The sequence below is a fragment of the Carcharodon carcharias genome, chromosome 6 (genome assembly GCF_017639515.1).
Source record: "Carcharodon carcharias isolate sCarCar2 chromosome 6, sCarCar2.pri, whole genome shotgun sequence".
Classification (NCBI taxonomy): Eukaryota; Metazoa; Chordata; class Chondrichthyes; order Lamniformes; family Lamnidae; genus Carcharodon; species Carcharodon carcharias.
This window is the reverse complement of record NC_054472.1, coordinates 139,854,658-139,877,047: the sequence shown is the minus strand read 5'-3', so window position 1 is coordinate 139,877,047 and position 22,390 is coordinate 139,854,658.

Genomic DNA, 22,390 nt, shown 5'->3' with positions numbered 1-22,390 from the left:
AAATTATTCCTCATTAAGGCTTGTTGGGATTTTCACTTGTATGATTCAAAATGGCAGAAAAACTGTAGTTCTAGAAAATTACACAAATATCTTTGCATTGCATTCTGTGATCTTTGTAAGTCTATGGCACCAAATTTACTGTAGTGCTCCAGCAGCCAAAGTCAATCAGATAGAAAATGGGCAAAATGAATTGGGCTCAAAACATGATAAATATAATGGATACGACCCAATTTTCCAATCCGACCTGCCGTGTCCTTTCTGCGCCTACACCTATTCTACTTCTATGTATCCAGCATGGCTGATCAGAAACTGTACTCTGTAAACCGTATTAAATATATATTTTTCCATAATGAGTCAGTCTCCTGTGGCAATGAGTCAAAATAAAGTTCAGGCTTTAGGTAAAAACTGCAAGGAATAATTGGACCATGACAGAAAAAATTCAACCCCCACTTTAAACTCAAGCGTTCTGTCCTAATTTTTCTATAGCACTTTAACTTATTTATAGTTTGGGAAGCAGGGAAGTAGAATTGGCTGGAGCATAAGAGTTTCTCAGCAATAAAGGTTAAGGAGCTGGGAGACGCAAAATTGAGGCACTCAGTGCACCTACTGACCATTTCCAATATAAACATGGGCATATGAACTTCTAATGGAGAAAATTGACACAAGAGTGTGACCAAAACATGACAACCATTAGCAAGATTTTGAGTATTAATGAAAAAAGAGGCATGCCAAAGCTTTTCGTTTTCCACTCATCAGGAAACTTCACAAGAAAACTAATATAAGTGGAAAAAAACAATTTATACTGTATGTGAAGAGAGTGTTGATTGGTTGGCAAGTGGACCCTGACCCTGATTGGACAACATTTGCTAAATAATCCTCAGTGTGCTAAGAATTACGCTGACAACTAATTTAAGATTGTCAGTCGGGCTCGCAATTTGGTGCATTTACATGACTGGAAGCTACAAATATTAATACACAGGGCCCTGTTCTTTGCAGACAGAAAGAACATGTGCACACATTGCGCCTGTTTCAGCTAAACAAAATAGGTGACAGCCATTCGTTGATTCATTCCTCAGGGCAATGCCTTGACCAGTCAGGGTCAAGCTTCCTGGTTTAATTTTCAAACAACGGTTGGTAAACTGTCAGTCACCATCAGTGGTGCACTCTCCATGGCAATGCCTCTACCAATCAGATTCCACTTGCCAACTAATCAGCACTCTCTTCGTATTCAATATCATTTAGATTGTAATTTTGGTTGTATAGTCTCTGGAGTTAGAGGAATGAGAGGTGATTTCTTTGGAACATATAAAATTCTTAGAAAGCTTGACAGGGTAGGTGTTGTGAAGTTGTTTCTGTTGGCTTGAGAGTCTAGAATAGGTGGTCATAGTCCCAAGGTCAGCTAGTTAGGACTGAGGTGAGAAAAATCTTCTTCATTCAAAAGGTTGTGAATCTTTGGAATTCTCTTTTCCAGAGATCTGTGGATGTTCAGATGATGAGTAAATTGAAAACTGATATTGTAAGATTTTGGGGCAATAAGGGAACTAAGGGATATGGGATAGGATGGGAAAGTAGAGTTGATGCAGAAATTATATTTCTATGATATAGCCATGATATTATAACTGCTCCTATTTCTCATGTTTTTATTGGATGACTTTATTTGTATTAGGTGTAGTGCTCATCAAAGTAAGAAATGTGCCATCTGGTCTGGCCTACATGTGACTCCAGGCCCACAGCAATGTAGTTGACACTTAAACACCCTCTGAACAAGTGCAATTAGGGATGAGCAATAAATGCTGGCCTAAGCATCCCAAGAATGAAAAAAATATATAAACAGTATTCTGTGCATTTATTTGAGCTGTTTTTAGATTAATGGGAAATGCTTCTAAATCTTGCACAGATTACATAAGGTAGTTGGGCTTGTAGTGGAAAAATATGAGATGTAACATAAAAAATGTGGCAGCACAAGGAAAGTGGATTAGCAGAGCTTCCAGGCCCAAACCTTTGGATGTCCTTGGTCTGTGGGGAAAGAAATGCAGTAGCACAATGACTCTCCTGAAAACTGTTAGGAGAAGTGTTGAAAGAAGGAACATTGCTGGAACTGCAATGGTCACCATTATCAACCACAGGGAATGTGAATGAAGAGAATGAGAGAGAATTAATGATGGTTGGATATTACTAACAAATTGCAGTAAGTGGAGCACAATTGGTTTAGTGTATGTGCTGGAAGCACTGAATACAGTGATCTGCGTTCCAATGAAGGTCATGTGCACAGGCTGAGTGAGAACTCCTGATTTGGAATCAATTAAATAAGAGGAAGATGTCAGAATATCAATAGTCCTTGATATGCCTTTGGTTATGTTCGACCTGAGCATTATTTTGTTTCAGAAACAAAAATGGAATAATTACCAACACACTGCAGCTAAAGCAGTGCATAAGCGAATTTCCCAATTGGTGCTATCTAAACCAGGAACTAGATGAAATAAAAGTGATGTGCTTTTGGTGTGGACAGAAGGAGAAATTATTATCCCAAAGTTTTCACAGATGCTGAATCTTCTGAGGAATAATGTTAAAAACATATTGAAAACAAGAAAAGAAATGTACAGGTAAATTTATATTGTTATAAAGTATGATATTTTAATATATTTTTAATGTTTTTTTAATTTTAGCAAAGTTATTTGGAGGCCTGAAATTTGAATTTGCCAGGGAGGAAAAAGACAGGTATAAAGTTTTGGAAAAAAACATTTTAAATAATTAAACTGGTTTAGTTTCTGGATTATGTTGTGATTGACAAATTTCTGTCAGTCTGGAAATTGGAGTTCTGATTTATCAATGTATTATGAAATTATATTTAAACATCAGATCACAAACATGAACCTGAGTTGTGACACAGGAAATGTGACGCATGAACCGTGATGGAAAGGAACTGCACTCCTACGAACTGTTTCTACAATATGTGGATTTCCCCTACAGCTATTCATGGTAAGCTGGGTGATACTCTGCTTACTGAGGACAGTAATTCATATCATGTACTGTGCAATATATAGTTTTCCAATAGAGTGCAGTTTGTCTCTCGAGGCTACAAGGTCTAATGTTGTTAAGTAAATGCAAGTGCAAGGTATAAGTGTTGTTTGATCAGAGAACTTTGCAAATTGCAAACATGGGGATAGGGAAACAGATGAAGGTGAGTTGGTGGTGGGGCAGGGCCAGGGGTGAGGGGGGCGCAGGGGAAAAGTTTCTTTGCATTGAATTTTTAACTTGTGGCATGCTTACTTGTTAAATAAATGAATGTTGTTCCTGACCTACCAACCGCCCTTTTTAAATAAAAACCTGTCTGCGGCCATTGGCCAGCTGTGGTAATGGCTGCCTATTCTATACTTACATTCTGCCTAACTTCCTAATCCAGAATAAAAAGCTTCGTTGAGTAGCCCAGCTGCCGGCAATTGGCATTTATTTCAATGAGAGAAGGCCTAAAGTTCTTGTCCTTTATGCACTGCCAAGTTTCCCTGTTGTTGTTGCAGGAGTTGCAGGAGTGTGGAGTGTACAAAAGAGATTTTTACATTCTGATTTTGAAAGAGGAATAATATGGAGTGGGTGGGAGCTTAAGGATAGGCTTACACTGCAAGTCATAGACAGGCTACAGGTAGAGCACACATGAGGTGGATGGTAGATGGCAGGCAGATAGACTTTTATTGCAGAGCAGGAAGTTGACAGGCTATTGGTGAGAGCATGCTTAATGTTGGGTGGTGCTGAGTGTTTGAGAAACAGAACAGTTGGAGGGTCAAGATGAGAAATGCAGGTGAGCCTGAGAAGTTTTTTGGGCGTATGGCTAGCTAAACGGTTTAAAGTGGAGGCTGTAGACAAGACCCATTAGACCTGGAGGTACAGTCACCAATGATGAGGCGAAGGCAGGGGGACACACAGACTCTGGAGTCAAAGGGATGGATTTCCTGGGATAGGTTGTAGGACAGGAGGAGATCACAGAGATAGTGAAGATGATGGAAGGTTTCACACATGTAGCTGAGAATTTTGAATTTGATTGGTTAGGGAACCATCAGTCAATGTAGATCAGTGAAAATAGGGACAATGAGTGACTGAAACTTGTTATAAGATAAGTAATATGAAGTACAGTTTTGGATGGGTTGAATCTCATAGATGGTGAAGAATTGGAGTTTGGCCAGGGGAGTAGTTGAATACTGGAGTCTAGGCGTGACAATGTTATGGATGAAGCTTTCAGTGACAGAGGGCCGAAGAAGTGCAGAAGTGGAGTTCAGCAATCAGTGTGGTAGAAAGAATGTGGAGTCAGAAGTGCAGTCAAAGGTCATATAGGCTGCTGAGCTTTGATAGTAGCAACTAGCTTCCGGACACTGTGGGTGGCAGAAGAGCAAATATTACAGGCGTATAGCCAAGATAATAAAGGAGAGGCAAAGTTGGTCTGGTCACCTAATCTGAATCTCTGATACTAGGCTTCCTAAGAAGATTCTCCACACTGAGCTAAATATTCTCATGGTGGTCAGTTCACAAGGCATAAGAATTATATCAAGTTAAATCAAACGTGGCTTCATTGCTGACACATAGGAGCCTGATATTTCTGACAGGAAAAAGTGGTAAAAGATGATTTGTGGTAGCAAGATAAAGCAAGTCAAATCCAGTTAGCTGAAGAAAAGAGAGCCCAAAGGAAAGTGCAGTAGGGGGCTGGTAAAACAGCCACCCAGTGCACAAGAGGATGAATGATCTCCTTTGTTCCACCAGGGTAAGACACTCTTCTCATCACTCTCATCTCAAACACTCACAAACCCATCACACGTCCACACACTCACTGTCAGTTCAAGGGACATCACCATTCACTCTCTCACATACACCTTCATTGTCTTCATCCCGTCCATGAGGCCACTCACTGCCCATGCATGCCAGGCAAACTTATCATCTGGCCTGGCAGACATCCTGCTTACGCTCTCTCCATCTCTATTCATGCAGGACAAGCTGACACATAACAAGAGGGGGAGATCGCAGACTGGTGGAGGAATGCCTGAAATCAAGGTTCTCACAGACTTTAAAAACAGAGCCATCCAGCTGGCTAGCGAGGATCTGGTGTGTTCCTGCACTGATGGTGAGGTCAGCGGTGCTCTTCCAAGTGAGGATCCAGCAGTGCAACATCCATCAGACAACCATGCTATGAGTGATGTGTCCTGTTTCATAGGCTACTGCCAGCACTAATTCCTAGGAACATCTGGGAAACAGCTGAGATGAGTCCATGACCAGGGCCTCCAATCAAGCTCCGAAGAAACCTCTGAAGAGGAATCTGGAGGTATCCTCCTTGAAGTCTCGTCACAGCGCTCATCCATACCCTCCACTGTGCAGAGACACACACCTCGGTGCGACCTAGCTTTAGAGTTGCCTCGGATCATAATCTGGTGAGCACATTGCACTGTCTGATCCACAGCAGGTGGGGGTAGAGACTTCCCAGGTGTCCGGCACTCAGAGGACTGTTGGAGGCCAGAAATTTGCTGAGTCCATGTCAGACCTCAAGCCTCTGGACTTGGTTATGATACAGTTGCTGGAGGTGCAAAGGCAAGCTCGGGAACATCAGGAATGGATGTCTGCTGCACTCCTCAGATTGCCAGACATGATGGAAGAGTCCGTCCACCTTCAGGCTGAGATGATAGCCCTGGCATGCCAACAAGCCGAGGTCAACACTGGTAAGATGGTGGCTGCCATGGAGACCTTGGTCCAGGATATCGCTCCTGCACTGTTACGTGAGCCCAACTCCATCGCTGATGCTATAATTGGCCTCCAACAGTGTGTATGTGAGATGGGTGCAGGGCAGCTCGATCTCACTGCAGCTACCCCTTCCGCTCACGGAGTCAGCCTGGGGCCAATGGGCACCCATAGAGAGGTGGATCAGCAGGTGTACCCCATGGGGCCATCTATCCAAGTGACTCCAGAAATGTCCGGCCCATTCGAATTCCCTCTTTCTGTGACCTCAGCAGCTCCAGCTTCACAGGCCGAGGAGGGTGCCACTGCCACACAGCAGGACCCCAAAAGCAGGCTGGGGTCCTCCAGGTCTCAGCCCTTCAGAGGACGCCCGTCAAGGTCATCACAGGCAGCAGGCTGCCTCCACCTCCGCTGTGGATGGCCAGGGAGCACCAAGACATAGCAGCAGTGTTAGGAAAGTTAAGAAGATGTAACTCTTTCGAGTACAAACACGTTTCCATCTGTTCCTATTCAGATGAAGTTACATTGTTTCATAGTTTGCCATTGTGCAATTTGAACTCTTGATCTTGGGGTTACAAGCCCAGTACCATAACCACTTGGCTATAGTTGCACAGTCAGTGCATGTGTGTTAATCATCTGTACATACTGTTCACTGTTGTCAATAAACTCCCAAGAATGTCTCCCTGCCTATGGCTCCTTGTTCTGATGAGAAGCTTTTGTGTCACTCAGATGTGAAACCTTTTGTGCACATGATAAATGCAGGTGTCTCAGTCCAGGGCCTCTTCCCTGTGCTCTGTGCAGTCTTCAGACCAAAGTGATGGTCTGGCCTCACTCTCCATGGACACATGACGGTGCTGGTCATTGCTGTCAGAATGTCGTGGGCAGGGGTCACAGAGTTCCATCATTCTCTCTGTGCTCTCCGCACCTTTAAGGTGGGGCTGTCCCCCATCTCTTCAGCATCTGTAACAGTGACGCTGTGCATCTGAAGGAGTCAGGTGCTGAAGGCGGACAAAGGATCAGATACTTCTAAAGTTTCATGGCTGTGTCTCTAAGATATAACCCTGAACACAGAGTGCAAGTGAGCTGCCCTCAGCCAGACAGGAGTCAAACATTCTCAGAGGCTATGTGAAGATCTATGGAGTGTCCTCACTGCAGGTCGTCATCATCCTCCTGCAATCAAGCGACTATTAGGGTCTCCACGGCATCTCTATGACAGGAGCATTATCACAGAGGGTATGTGCGTTGCCATAAGCCAGACTGGAGTCAAACGTTCATAGATGCAATGTGGGAATCTATGGTGTCTTCTCACTGCATGTCGTCATCTTCCTCCACAAATCTAGCAGCCATGAGGGCTTCCCGAGTGCGCCCGTCTCGTCTGGCCTGTGCGAGGACCTCGTCCATGTCATCGTCGCCTTTGAGGACTTCCTCACCCTCATCCACATTGGTGTCCTCCTTATTGGAGGAGACTTCCAGCTCCTCCATCTCCTCCTCAGCCAGTTCCTCTCCCTGTTGCATGGCCAGCTTGTAATGGGTGCAGCAGGTGATGACGATGCATGACACCCTCTCTGGACTTTATTGCAGGGCTCCACCAGGCTGGTCCAGGCTATGGAATCTCATTTTCAGTATCCCGATGGTTTGCTCCACAAAGTTGCGAGTTGCAGTATGAGCCTCGTTATACCTTCTCTCTGCTCCAGTCTGAGGCCACTGCACAGGTGTCATCAGCCATGTCTTCTGTGGGTAGCCCTTGTCCCTGAGGAGCCATCCCTGCAGCTTCTGTGGAACCTGGAAGACATCAGGGATCTGTGACCGACTGAGAATGAAGGAATTATGGACAGTCCCTGGAAACTCTGCACAGACCTGCAGGATACATTTGTTGTGGCCACACAACAGCTGCATATTCAGCAAATGGAATCCCTGCAGTTGACATAGTTGACCATTTGTTGCGACAGAGACCTGAGTGCCACGTGAGTGTACTTGCACCTGTGGGAAAGCTGAGATCTGGACAAATCCAATCGATCTTGCATCCTGGCTGTCCTGGTCCCAGGAGAGATGCACAAAGTTATGTGCCTTCATGAAGTTGTCTTCCGTGACCTTATGGATGCATATGTGGGTGGAGGCTTGTGAGATTCCACAGAGGTCACCTATGGGGCCCTGAAAGGAGCCACAGGCATAGAAATTGAGCACCATGGTCACTTTCATGGCCGTTGGCAGTGGATACCCTCCATGTCCCCATGATGCCAAATCCTGCAGTAATTGGCAGATGTGATTTCACAGTCATGGAACTGATTTTTAGCCTTCTCACCATATTGTCTGCTCACGCCGCCAAACATGCCCGACACCAGTGGGCATGGATGATTCCACCCGGTGTGTCATTTTTTGTTTTGCAGGAGGCAGGTTGATATATAACTTCCGTCTTTATCAAAATAAAGCAAAATTTCTCACAGGTCTCTGAGATCTGTCTAGAATGACTTGGAAGTCATTTCTGTTGGCACAAAGGGCATATTCACCAATAAATAACAGCTCCTGGACAAGTTCTTCAGAGCTCTTTATTGAATTGCAGACAGCAGAGAAGTCAACATACATCCCTTTATCCAAATTCTTGAAAATGTAGGTAAGCAAAAAATGTACTGAACAATGTGAAAGATAGAGCACAACTCTCTTTGACTCGACTGGAGACAGGGGAATGGTTGGAAACTTCACCATCGTTCATAATGCTGACCATCGTGGAACTTGTAGACAGATCTCCTGGATATTCTTTTTGGGATATCTAACTTTGATCAGTTATTTTAGTGTTTTTTTTTGCTGACTGTATCAAAGGCCTTTGTGAGATCAACAAAGAAACAGTAATGGTCCAATTGTGCTTTTTGATATTATCTGGCAGTACAAACTATATCAGTAGTACCTCTGCCTTTTCAGAATCCACACTGACTATAAGCTAGAATTTCTCAGCTAAATATTCAATGTAAACATTTAGGACTGTCCAAGTGAGGATTTTCCCTGGAATGACAAAAGAATTTCAACTATACAGCATATAAACCCTTGACAGTAATACATTCTTAACATCGACAAGGTATGCAATTTTTTTTTACAATAAACAATGAAATAAAATTAGACAGTATTTCAGTTCAAAATACATGATTCAACCAGGAGGGATGAAATCCATTATTGCCCATTACAACCCCTAATACTAATACTGAAACTGAATGAAGCTTTGCCCAGGGAGGTGATTTTTTTATATTTGGTTCATGCTTCCAGGAAATAATTGCATTCTTCAATGCATACATTGCAACATTAAAATAACTCCACTGTCTTAGGTTTGAGGTACTGTGGCACTGTAATAGCATTGTAAATGGTTCCCTCTCCTAAAGTCCCGCTCTCTCCCTAAATATTGGTCATCACTCCTCCTCAAAAGAAAAAAACCCTCAGCACCTCTGTTCTTGCAAAGTATACATCTCCAACCTCCCTTTCTATTATAAGCTCCTTGAACATGTTCGCACCTCCAACATCATCTTTCCTTCAACTCCATTTTTGAGTCTCTAAAATCAGGTTTTCACTCGGATCACAGCACTGAAATAGTCCAAGTGAAATTTCATAATCTGTGCATTTTTCCTCCTTGTTCCTCTACCACTCTGCAGCAGTGCAATTTCCCTGTTCAGCTCAATGAAACTGCCCTTGCTTGTTTCTACTCTTATATTGTAACATGAGCCTCTCCAGTATTGGCTTCTCTTCCTGCCTATGTATTGTTACCTCTGGAGTATTCTAACGAACTATTTTTGGCTTCTTCCACACCTGTATATTGTCCCTCAGCAAGATAATCTGAGGGAGTGCTGCTTTGTCAGAGGTGCTGCCTTTTGGATGAGACTTTAAGCCTCTGGTCTCTCACTGAACATAAAAGAGCCCATGACACTATTTTGAAGAAGAGCAGGGGAGTTATCCCTGGCAATCTGGCCAATATTTATCCTTTAATCAACACCAGTAAACCAGATTATCTGGTCATTATCACACCAGTGTTGTGGGAACTTACTGTGTACAAGTTGGAAGCCACGTTTGTCACATTACAACAGTGACTACAATTCAAAACACAAACAAAAATACCTGGAAAAAACTCAGCAGGTCTGACAACATCTGCAGAGAGAAACACAGTTAATGTTTCGAGTCTGTATGACTCTTCAACAGAACTAAGGAAAATAGAAAAGAGGTGAAATATAAGCTGGTTTAAGGGGGGTGGGGCAGGTAGAGCTGGATAGAGGGCCAGTGATAGGTGAAAGATAACCAAAAGATGTCATAGACAAAAGGACAAAGAAGTGTTGAAGGTGGTGATATTATCTAAGGAATGTGATAATAGGTGACATTAAGGGTAGAAAGCAGGACAAGCAAGGTACAGATAGCCCTAGTGGGGGTGGGGCGGGGGGGAAGGGATTGAAATAGGCTAAAAGGTAGAGATAAAACAATGGATGGAAATACATTTAAAAATAATGGAAATAAGTGGGAAAAGAAAAATCTATATAAATTATTGGAAAAAAGGGGGATTGGAAAGGGGGTGGGGATGGAGGAGAGAGTTCATGATCTAAAATTGTTGAACTCAATATTCAGTCCGGAAGGTTGTAAAGTGCCTAGTCGGAAGATGAGGTGCTGTTCCTCCAGTTTGCGCAGTTTACAATTCAAAAGTTCTTCACTGGATGTAAAGCATTTCAGAGCATCCTGAGGAGATGAGAAGCACAACATAAATGTGAAATTTTCTTTTTAAATTCTTCATGGCCTTCCCCTTACTAAGTCTGCCCTATAACCCTATAACTGCCACTGCCCATATTTCTCAAACTCTGGGGTCATCATAATTGGTGAGCCTGAAACGATCAAGATCCCTTCGCTCTGGAAATCTCTTCCTAAATCCCTGCACCTTTCTTTCCTCATTTAAGATCCTTTTCAAAACCTATCTCTTTGACCAATTTTTGGTCACTCCCTTCTTCACTTTGGCATCCATTTTTACCTGATTGCAGCTCCACGAAGCACTAGGGGATGTTTTGCCACATTAAGGATGCGATATAAGTGTAAGTTGTTGTAGACCCTCAATATGTTCCTGGTTTGAACACATTCCGACCACTTGCTGTCCTATGTGCAGTACACTCTCACAATTCTTTAATTCCCTGGATATGATATTGATGGTTGTGCTTCCTGCTAAATTTGTTGCTTAATTACAATAAATAGAAGCATAGAAAATAGGAGTAGGTCATTTGACCCTCCGAGCCTGCTCTGCTATTCAATATGATCATGGCTGTTTCTCTATCCCAACACCATGCTCATGCACTCTCCTCATACCCCTTGATGCCTTCAGAGTCCAGAAATCTATCTATTTCCTTCTTAAATATATTCAGTGACTTGGCCTCCACAGCCTCCTATCGTAGAGAATTCCATAGGTTCACCACCATCTGAGTGAAGAAGTTTCTCCTCATCGCAGTCCCAAATGGTCTACCTCGTATCCTGAGACTGTGATCCTTTGTTCTAGGCCCCCCCAGCCAGAGGAAACATTATCCCTGCATTCAGTCTGTCAATCCCTGTCAGAATATTATACGTTTCAATGAGGTCCCCTCTCATTCTTATAAAATCCTGTAAAATTAGGCCTAGTCGGCCCAATCTCTCCTCAAATGACAATCCTGCCATCCTAGGAATCAGTCTGATGAACCTTCGCTGCATTCCCACTATGGCAAGTATATCCTTTCTTAGGTAAGGAGACCAAAACTGCACAAAATACTCCAGGTGTAGTCTCACTAAGGCCCTATACAGCTGCAGTAAGACATCATTGCTCCTGCACTCAAGTCCTCTCACAATGAAGGTCAACATACTATTTGCCTTATTAACTGCTTGCTGCACCTGCAAGCTTGCTCTCAGTAATTGATGTACAAGGACACCCAGGTCTCTTTGTACATCAACATTTCCCAACCTGTCGCCATTTAAATAATACTCTGCCATTCTGTTATTCCTACCGAAGTAGATAACTTCACACTTTTCCTTGTTATACTGCATCCGCCATGTATTTGCCCACTCACTCAACCTGTCCAGATCACCTTGAAGCCTCTTAACACCCTCTTCATCACTCACATTCCCACCAAGTTTTGTGTCATCAGCAAACTTGGAAATATTAGCCAGGATTTTACATTGGTCGAGTGGGCTTGGCGGGAGTGGGCGTGGGCGTGGGCGGTCAGTAACCCGACCACCACCCGTTATCGGCTCCGCGCCGTCATTTTATATGGGCAGCCAATTAAGACCCGCCCAGTGTAATGCGTGACTCCGGCATCAGTGGAAGGGGCAGGCGGGGGCGGGAGCTCAATGTCCGTCGGGTCCAATGGCAGCCCAGCGGCTGATTCAAAAGTGGCCGTGGAAACCATGCAAAGGCTGCCAGTGACTCGGAGGACCCTCATTATGGAGAACCTCAGTGCTGAGCACGGCAGGCGGGAGGGCAGGTCGGCGGGTCAGTCGGCTCCGCGGTTTTCCGATGAGTGTCCTGCTGCCCTCCTGGAGGAGGTGGCAGCATCGCCAGGACATACTTGTCTCTGGGGATGGGAGGAGGAGGCCTCCCCACCTCACCAAAAATGCCTGGGAGGAGTTGGCATCCAGGGTCAGTTCTCATGATGTGGTGAGGCGCACATGGGTGCGGTGCCATAAGTGGTTCAATGATCTCCTGTGATCGGGAAGAGTGAGTATCATGTTGGCATGAATCACTTAGTACAGCGGCCTCCATTCACCACCCCGCCCCCCAACCTGACCTCAGAATTCTTGGAGTGTGAGTGACAAATGCCAAAAAGGCAGCATCTGGACAAGAGGGTGAGCCCTGGCTGCTTGGAATGAGTGTCTTGCGGCTCCAAGGTCACGAATCGGCTGATTCCTGTGAGGTGTTCCTCAGGTGGGGTTGGCCAGGCTGCAATAGCAATGCAGGTACAGGGTGGACTAATCAATGCTCCTCTCTCCTTTCAGGAGAAGACATCCTATAACAATGCCGAGAGGGTGCAGACTGGCTGAGGACTGCCCATCTACTAATCTTGTCTAGATATAAGCAGGAGACACTGGAGCTGGAGAGGCGCCATGTGCCTAGGTCAACCGGCCACGGTGAGGTTGGAGTGCCACAGGGAGGTAAGAGTGAAGTTCACTGAGGTCAGAATATCTGTCATAGCAACCATTCCACTGTTGTCTCTATATTGATGTGAGCCTCGAACATGGAATCCCCATTGATAATGGAAAGTTGAGGGCACCATGATCCAGGTACCAGGCATGCACAGTAACAGTGTAACGATTTCAGCTAATGACATGCCTTTGTTCTTCCTCTCAGGGTCACCAGAAGCCCATCGGGGTCAGGAGGCTGAAGGCCCACCGCTCACCCCAGAGGACACAAATGATGTAAATGCACCAGCGTCACACCCTCTCAGCCAGGTAGGCACCACCGCAGATACCAGTACCTCAGTGGGCATAAGATCGGTGGAAATTATCTTGGTGCGCAGCGGTGAGGGCACTTCACACTCACTTGGGGTGCAGGTGAAGGCAGAGAGTGCCCAGAGCCCCGGCAGTTGGAGGGCTGCTGGGGACCAGGAACATGCTCAGTTGGTGCTGATGATGTGCCTCTGGAGTCGTCCCTGAGGCAGTAGATGCTGGATATCCAACAGGGTGTCGGGGAGGATCTGGCGGAGATAAATGAGGGAATGCGTGCCATCCGTTGTGGAGGAGTCCATGTGGAGCATGAGCAATGCAATGACCCTCATGGTCAAGCACACTGCCTCCTCCATGGAGAGAATGGCGACTCTCATGGAGAGCTGCTCCAGGAGCTGAATCAGGGATTCCTGGGGATGCAATCGGACCTGCAAGCCCTCACAGTGGCAATGACCTCAAGTGGTCACTGTCAGTGTGGGAGATAGATTGGGCAACCAATATCCCAGCTAGGTGCCCATCCATCATGGTGAGCAGGGAGGTCCAAAGCGACTTGACATTTGCGCACAAGCTGCCTGTTGTCTCTGCGGGCTCCTCTCAGGGCGCTCTGGATGATGGCAGCAGCTCCTCCACCCCTCTACCAGTGACCATGGCATCCAATGAGGCTGCGGTGACTGGGGAGATGCCAGCCAGGCCACTGGCTGTTCCTTCCCAGGCGGGGCCAGCACAGGCTCCACTGGCCAGACGATGCCCGCCAAGTCATCAAGGCCAACAGGACAGCAGAGTGAGCAGGCAGTATCCAATGCCGGTGCCAGCGAGGGGGGAGCACCTAGACGTAGCACCCTCAAACACAAACTTAAAGCACCTTAAGCACAACACAGGTTTATCGCTGGTGATATTTTATAGTTGTGATGGAGAACACCTTTCCATTTAATTTATTTTATGTATGCCAGGCACCACAGCATTGAATGTGTTTATGTTCAACAAGCCTCTGGGTGTTTCATTAGTTCTACAGTTGCAGGGTAACCCATGATGTTACGAGTGACTTGTTTGTGACTTGTTAGTAGAGATGGCTGGGCAAGTGATGCGCTGTAGCTGTATGATGTGGGAGCCGGCAGATCCCATTGCGAGCCGCTGTGACCACATCTGCAGCAAATGTTGGTTGCTGGAGGAACACCGGCTCAGGATTGATGAGCTGGAGTCTGAGCTCCAGACGCTACAGCACATCCGGGAAAGGGAGGTTTACCTGGATGCTTTGTTTCAGGAGGCGGTCACACCCGGTAGATTAAGTACCTCAAGTTCAGTCAGTGGTCAGAGTCAGCAGGGTGTGACTGCAAGTGAGGCAGGTAGAGGGATCCTGTGTTCAGGAACAGAGGAGCCTCAGCTCTTGACCTTGTCCAACAGGTACGAGGTACTTGCTCCATGTGTGGATAAGGAACAGGGCTGTAGGGAGGATGAGCCAGCTGACCACGGCACCGTGGCACAGGAGGCCATTCAAGAGGGGGGAGCAAAAAGACAAGTGGTAGTTGTAGGGGATTCTTTAATTAGTGGAATTGATAGCATCCTTTGTAAGCAGGATCAAGAGTCCCGCATGGTATGTTGCCTGCCCGGTGCCAGGGTGAGGGAAATCTCTGACCAGCTTGAAAGGATATTGGAGAGGGAGGGGGAGGATCCAGTTGTTGTGGTCCACGTCTGAACAAATAACATAGGTAAGACTAGGAAAGAGGACCTGTTTGGGGATTATCAGGGACTAGGAACTAACTTAAAGAACAGGTCCTCAAGGGTTATAATCTCCGGATTACTACCCGAGCCACGTGCAAGTTGGCACAGGGACGTGAAAATAAGGGAAGTAAACATGTAGCTAAAGGAGTGGTGCGGGAAAGGGGGATTCCATTTCGTGGGGCACTAGCATCACTATTGGAATAGGAGGGATCTGTACCATTGGGACGGTCTCCACCTGAACCGATCTGGGACCAATGTTCTAGCGAAAAGGGTAAATAAGATGGTCAACAGGACTTTAAACTAGAAAGTGGGAGTGGGGGAAGGGTAAAACTTCAAGAAGTATCTCTAATGGGAAACAAAGCAGCAGGTTAGCGTGTGGGAGGGTGGATTCAACTTCATGGAAAATTATGAAAAAACTGAAAAGAAAGGAGAGCCCAGGAGAGGCTATTAAAGTCTCCAGAACACAAAATAGGACAGAGTGTTTTGGAAGGGCTAGGAATCTAACTTCAAGTACATCAGATAAAGGGATGACAATGAGAAGGGCAATGGGAAATACAGGACTGAAGGTGTTGTGTCTGAATGCACACAGTGTACAAAATAAGGTAAATGAGCTTGTGGCGCAGATTGAAATTGGCAGGTATGATGTGGTGGGCATCACGGAGACATGGCTGCAAGGGGATCAGGACTGGGAGCTAAATATCCAATGATATACATCCTATCAAAAAGATAGGCAGGTTGGCAGAAGGGGTGGGGTTGCTTTGTTAGTATGAAATCAAATAGCAAGAAACGACATAGGGTCAGATGATGTAGAATCTGTGTGGGTAGAGTTGGGGAACCGCAAAGGTAAAAAAAAACATAATGAGAGTTATGTACAGGCCTCCAAACAGTAGTCAGGATGTGGGGCACAAGATACACCAGGAGATAGAAAAGGCTGGAATCATATGTAATGGTATTACAGTTGAATAAAGGCAACTACAGAGGCATGAGGGAGGAGCTGGCCAGAATTGACTGGGAGATGAGCCTAGCAGGAAAGACAGTGGAACAGCAATGGCAGGAGTTTCTGGGGGTAATTTGGAAGACACAGCAAAAACTCATCCCTAGGAAGAAGAAGCATACTAAAGGGAAGAGGAGGCAACCATGGCTGACAAGGGAAGTCAGGGACAGCATAAAAGCTAAAGAGAAAGTATACAATGTGGCAAAGAGCAGTGGGAAACCAGGGGATTGGGAAGCCTACAAAGACCAACAGAGGACAACTAAAAAAGAAAAAAGGAGGGAGAAGATTAAATATGAGGGTAAACTAGCCAGTAATATAAAAGAAGATTGCAAGAGTTTTTTTAGACATATAAAGGGTAAGAGAGGGGAAAAAGTGGACATTGGGCCACTGGAAAATGACATTGGAGAAGTAGTAATGGGGAACAAAGAAATGGCAGAGGAACTGAATAGGTACTTTGCGCCAGTCTTCACGGTGGAAGACACGAGTAACATCCCCAAAGTTCAAGAGAGTTGGGGGGCAGAGGTCAGTATGGTGACCATTACCAAAGAGAAGGTACTAGGAAAACTAAAAGGTCTGAAGGTGGATAAATCACCTGGACCAGATGGATTACATCCCAGAATTCTGAAGGAGATAGCTGAGGAGATAGTGGAGGCGTTAGTGGTGATCTTTCAGGAATCACTGGAGTCAGGGAGGATCCCAGAGGACTGGAAAATCGCTAATGTAACCCCCCTGTTTAAGAAGAGAGTGAGGCAAAAGACGGTAAATTACAGGCCGATTAGCCTGACCTCGGTCGTTGGTAAGATTTTAAAGTCCATTATTAAGGATGAGATTTCAGAATACTTGGAAGTGCATGGTAAAATCGGGCAAAGTCAGCATGGTTTCATCAAGAGGAGGTCATGCCTGACAAATCTGTTAGAATTCTTTGAGGAGGTAACGAGTAGGTTTGACAAAGGAGAGCCAATGGATGTTATCTACTTGGACTTCCAGAAGGCCTTTGACAAGGTACCGCACAGGAGGCTGCTCAGTATGATAAGAGCCCATGGTGTTAGAGGCAAGGTACTAGCATGGATACTAGCATGGATAGAAGATTGGCTGTCTGGCAGGAGGCAGAGAGTGGGAATAAGAGGGTCCTCCTCAGGATGGCGGCCGGTGACTAGTGGAGTTCCACAGGGGTCAGTGTTGGGACCACAACTTTTCACTTTATATATTAATGATCTAGATGAAGGAACTGAGGGCATTCTGGATAAGTTTGCAGATGATACAAAGATAGGTGGAGGGACAGGTAGTGTTGAGGAGGCGGGAAGGCTGCAGAAGGATTTGGACAGGTTAGGAGAATGGACAACAAAGTGGCAGATGGAATACAACGTGGGGAAGTGTGAGGTCATGCACTTTGGTAGGAAGAGTAGAGGCATAAACTATTTTCTAAATGGTAGAGAATTCAGAAATCTGGATTGCAAAGGGACTTGGGAGTCCTAGTCCAGGATTTTCTTAAGGTTAACTTGTAGGTTGAGTCGGTAGTTAGGAAGGCAAATGCAATGTTGGCATTTATTTCGAAAGGACTAGAATATAAAAGCAGCGATGTGCTGCTGAGGCTTTATAAGGCTCTGGTCAGACCACATTTAGAATATTGTGAGCAATTTTGGGCCCCATATGTCAGGAAGGATGTGCTGGCCCTGGAGAGGGTCCAGAGAAGGTTCATGAGAATGATCCCAGGAATGAAAGGCTTAACATATGAGGAGCGTTTGAGGACTCTGGGTCTATACTCGATGGAGTTTAGAAGGATGAGGGGGGATCTGATTGAAACTTACAGAATACTGAAAGGCCTGGATAGAGTGGATGTGGGGAAGATGTATTCATTAGTAGGAGGACTAGGACCCAAGGGCACAGCCTCAGAGTAAAAGGGAAGAGCTTTTAAAATAGTGATGAGGAGAAACTTATTTAGCCAGAGAGTGATGAATCTATGGAATTCATTGCCACAGAAGGCTGTGGAGGCCAGGTCATTGAGTATATTTAAGACCAAGATAAATAGGTTCTTGATTGTTAAGGGGATCAAAGATTACGGGGAGAAGGTGGGAGAATGGGGTTGAGAAACTTATCAGCCATGATTGAATGGCGGAGCAGACTCGATGGGCCGAATGGCCTAATTTCTGCTCCTATGTCTTATGGTCTTATGGTCATTGAACTTTATTGAAATGGCACATAGTGGATGTTGTTCACCAAGCCAATGTTCCTGTCAGGTATCAAGTATGGAGCCTGCAGCCCTGGCATGTGGTGGTGGATCTTATTTGGTAGTCTAGCTGAAGGAGTGTTGAATGAAGGAGGTGTCCCTGCCTCCCCTGGAGGTTGCGCAGGTCAGCATCTATCACCTCAGTGTTCTCTTGAACATGTTCGTCCTCGGACTCACTACTAGAATCATCGTCTGTTGCCAGAGCAGCTGCGTCAACATCTTATTCCTGCACTGCTTCCCCTCTTTCCAGCACCAGATTGTGGAGAGTGCGTCATGCAACCACTATCAGTGACACACAGTCTGGAGGGTACTGGACCACGCCCCCTGAATGGTCCAGGCATAGGAAGCGTGTCTTGAGAAGACCGATAGTTCACTCCACCACAGGCCTTGTGGAGGCGTGGCTCCTATTGTAGCGCTCCTCAGCTTCTGCTCTTGGTTAGCGGAGAGGCGTCATAAGCCACCTTTTGAGGTGATAACCCTTGTCACCCAGCAGCCATCCATCCAGCCGGGCTGGAGCACTGAAAAGCCTCGGCACTTGGGAGAGTCTCAGGACGTAAGCATCATGGGAACTACCTGGGTACCTTGCTGAATCTGCATCCTGGGTCACGCATGTTCATGGAGTGGAAGCCCTTCCTGTTGACGAAGGCACCGGGCCCACCCACTGGTGCCTTGATGGCTCCATGTGTGCAGTCAATTGTACCCTGAATGTGGGGAAATCCAGCAATCGCGGCAAAGCCTCTGGCTCACTCTGCCTGGCTGACCTCGTTCATGCGGCAGTGAATGAACATTAATGCACGCCTGAACAGAGCGTCTGTCACCAGCTTGACACAACTGTGAACAGCTGATTGGGAGACTCCACAAAGATCACCCACCGACTCCTGGAAAGAGCCGGAGACATAGAAGTTGAGAGCCACTGTGACCTTCAGAGTCACTGGCATGGGGTGTCCGCCCACACTGTTGGAGCTGATCTCAGGGCCGATCATCTGACACATGGAGATCACAGAGTCCCTTGAGAGGCGGACCCTCCTTCAGCATTGCGCCTCGGACATATCGAGATAGCTGCATCACCATCTGTAAACAGGGTAGCAGGCTAGCAGCAGGGTAGTGGCGTCTTCTGTGGCCCTTTCTGCCTTGGACCTCCTGTTGGCCCTGCGCCCCTTGTGCGTGTGCCTGTCCTCCCACAGGTCGTTACCCTGCAGGCTGAATAGGGACACCTGGCCTCCTCCCCCTTCTGGCCCTCTCTTCCTCCTCAAAGTAGGTGCCTTCAGTGGAGACCACAATCCCCATTCCCAGATTAAGGGAAGGCTGCCTGATACCTGGAAGGTCCCGAGAGTTATGACTCCTCCAGAGCCCTGAACTGAAGTCTATTATTTCTGTCAAAGCAGCTCTGAAGCGAAATGAAGTTGTTCTGTTCACATAAGCAAGCAGCATTAAGTTATAATCTTAAGTACTAACAACTCGCATTAGTGAGCCCACTCATCCCTCTTATCCTGCCCGTGGACGAGGCTTTTAAAAGTGTGGCCTACCCGCCTGCCGTTTGCGCCCGTGCGACGTCCTGAAAATCACACGGGCTGTGTAAAATCAAAGACAATTGGTGCCTAAAGGGCCTTAACTGGCCCGTTAATTAATGGTAGGCGCGCCTCCACCTTCATCGTGCACCCACCTACTGAAATATCACGATGGTGCGTGGCGACGGCGGGAAGCAAGCCTGACGTCACCATGCAACATCTTACCTGGTGGCATGTCAGGCCCGCTCCTGCATGCTGAATGTAAAATTCTGCTCATTGCATTTGGCTCCCTCATCCAAATCATTGATATATTGTGAATAACTGGGGCCCAAGTGCTGATCCCCGCAATATCCCACTAGTCACCGCCTGCCACTCCGAAAAAGACTCGTTTATTCCTACTCTCTGTTTCCTGTCTGCTAACCGATTCTCAATCCATGCCAATATATTACCCCCAATCCCATGTGCTTTAATTTTACACACTAACCTCTTATGTGGAACTTTATCAAAAGCTTTTTGAAAATCCAAATGCACCTCATCCACTGGTTCTCCCTTATCTATTCTGCTAGCTACATCCTTAAAAACTCCAGTAGGTGTGTCAAACATGATTTCCCTTTCATAAATCCATGTTAACTTTGTCTAATCCCGTTGATATTTTCTAAGTGTCCTGTTATCACATCCATTATAATAGAATCTCAGCATTTTCCCTATTACTGATGTGAGGCTAACCGGTCTGTAATTCCCTGTTTTTTCCCTCCTTTTTTAATTAGTTGCCATCCTCCAGAATTTTGGAAGTTGACAGTCAATGTCACTACTTCCATGGCCACCTCCTTTAGTACCCTGGGGTGTAGATCATCAGGCCTTGGGATTTGTTGGCTCTCAGTCCCATTAATTTCTCCAGCACTATTTCTTTAGTAATACTAATTTCCTCCAATTCCTCCTTCTCATTAGACCCTTGGTTCCCTAGTATTTCTGGGAAGTTATTTGTGTCTTCCTCTGTGAAGACAGAACTAAAGTAGTTGTTTAATTGCTCTTCCATTTTCTTGTTCTCTTTTATAAATTCTCCTCTTTTGAACTATAAGGGACTTACATTTGTCTTCACTAATCTTTTTATTTTTACATACTTATAGAAGCTTTTACAGTCCACTTTTATGTTCCTTGTGGGTTTACTCTCATACTCTATTTTACCTTTCAATCAATCTCTTGGTCCTCCTTTGTTGAATTCTAAACTGCTCCCAATCCTCAGGCTTGCTACTTCTTCCAGCAACTTTATATGACTCCTCTTTGGATCTAATACTATCCTTAGTTTATTTTGTTAGCCATGGTTGGCCGCTTTTCCAGTTGTGTTTTTGCAGCAGAAAGGAATAATTGTTGCAATGCATACATTCATTCCTTAAATATTAGCTATTGTATATCCATTATTGTGACTTTTAATGAAGTTCCCCAATCTATCTTAGCCAATTCATGCCTCATAGCTTTGTAATTTCCTTTGTTTAGGTTTAGGACCCTAGTTTCAGATTGGACTACTTCACTTTCCATCTGAATGAAGAATTCGATCATGTTATAATCACTGTTCCCTAAAGAACCACACACAAGGTTGTTTATTAACCCCTTCTCATTATACAATACCAAATCTAGGATAGCCTGTTCCTTAGTCAGTACCTCAACATACTGGTCTAAAAAACCATCTCATCCACCCTCTAGGAATTCACCCACCATAGTATTATTGCTAGTTTAGTTTGCCCAGTCTATATGTAGATTAAATGTATCCCCTTACAATAGAATCCCCTGTCACTATTGTCCCACCCTCCCTTAAACCAGCTTATATTTCACCTCTCCTATTTTTACTTAGTTCTGTTGAAGAGTCATACGGACTCGAAACATTAACTGTGTTCCTCTCCGCAGATGCTGCCAGACCTGCTGAGTTTTTCCGGGTATTTTTACTTTTGTTTCCCCCTATCACTATTGTTCTCCCACTATTTTTTATCTACTCCCCCTAACCCCCCGTCCCCCCCCCCATCTGAGCCACTCGTGCTGCCTGGGGCTTGGCTGTTGCTGCATTCCCCTGAGAAACCATCTCCCCCAGTTGTATCCAAAACAGAAAATCTGTTAAACAAGTGTTTTGATACCAGGGTGAAATGTTTTACTGAACTGATTACTACCCCATCTTTACTGTTGAGGCTTAAGGGTCATCATCGACCTGAAACGTTGACTCTGTTTCTCTCCGCAGATGCTGCCTGACTTGCTGAGCGTTTCCAGCATTTTCTGTTTTATTTCAGATTTCCAGCATCTGCAGTATTTTACTTCTCTAGGTATTGCGATTTCCTTCTTGTTAACCTGTTTTTAAATGTTTTACAACAGACCGTTAGAGCTTGCCTGCAAGCAGACATTTTCTGAGATGCCTTCCTTCATGAAGTTCCAGGGCAGTGTTCGTGCTGCAGTTTACAATCCATTGTACTTCTTCCCGATATCAGTGAGGTCCGCATCAGAAAGAATGTTATTCCCACACTATTTCTAAGCACCAGTTTAAAGCATAAAGCAGGTTTGCAATTAAAAACTGAGGAACACCGCCACACGTCTCATTATAACATTTAAGGTTATAGGACAATCCCAAGGGCTATATTTCTCCCAGCATCGGATGTTCTGTTTAAAAGCTTATCCTAATTACAAGTGTAGTAACGACTGAAACTAAGCGCGGTTATTTCAGGGACATTTTAAAATAATATTTATGAGCTAGATGTAACATTACACTTTAAAATTCACAGGTTAAATTCTACTTCCGACAATCTGCATGAATTTCTGTTTACATTTGGAGCC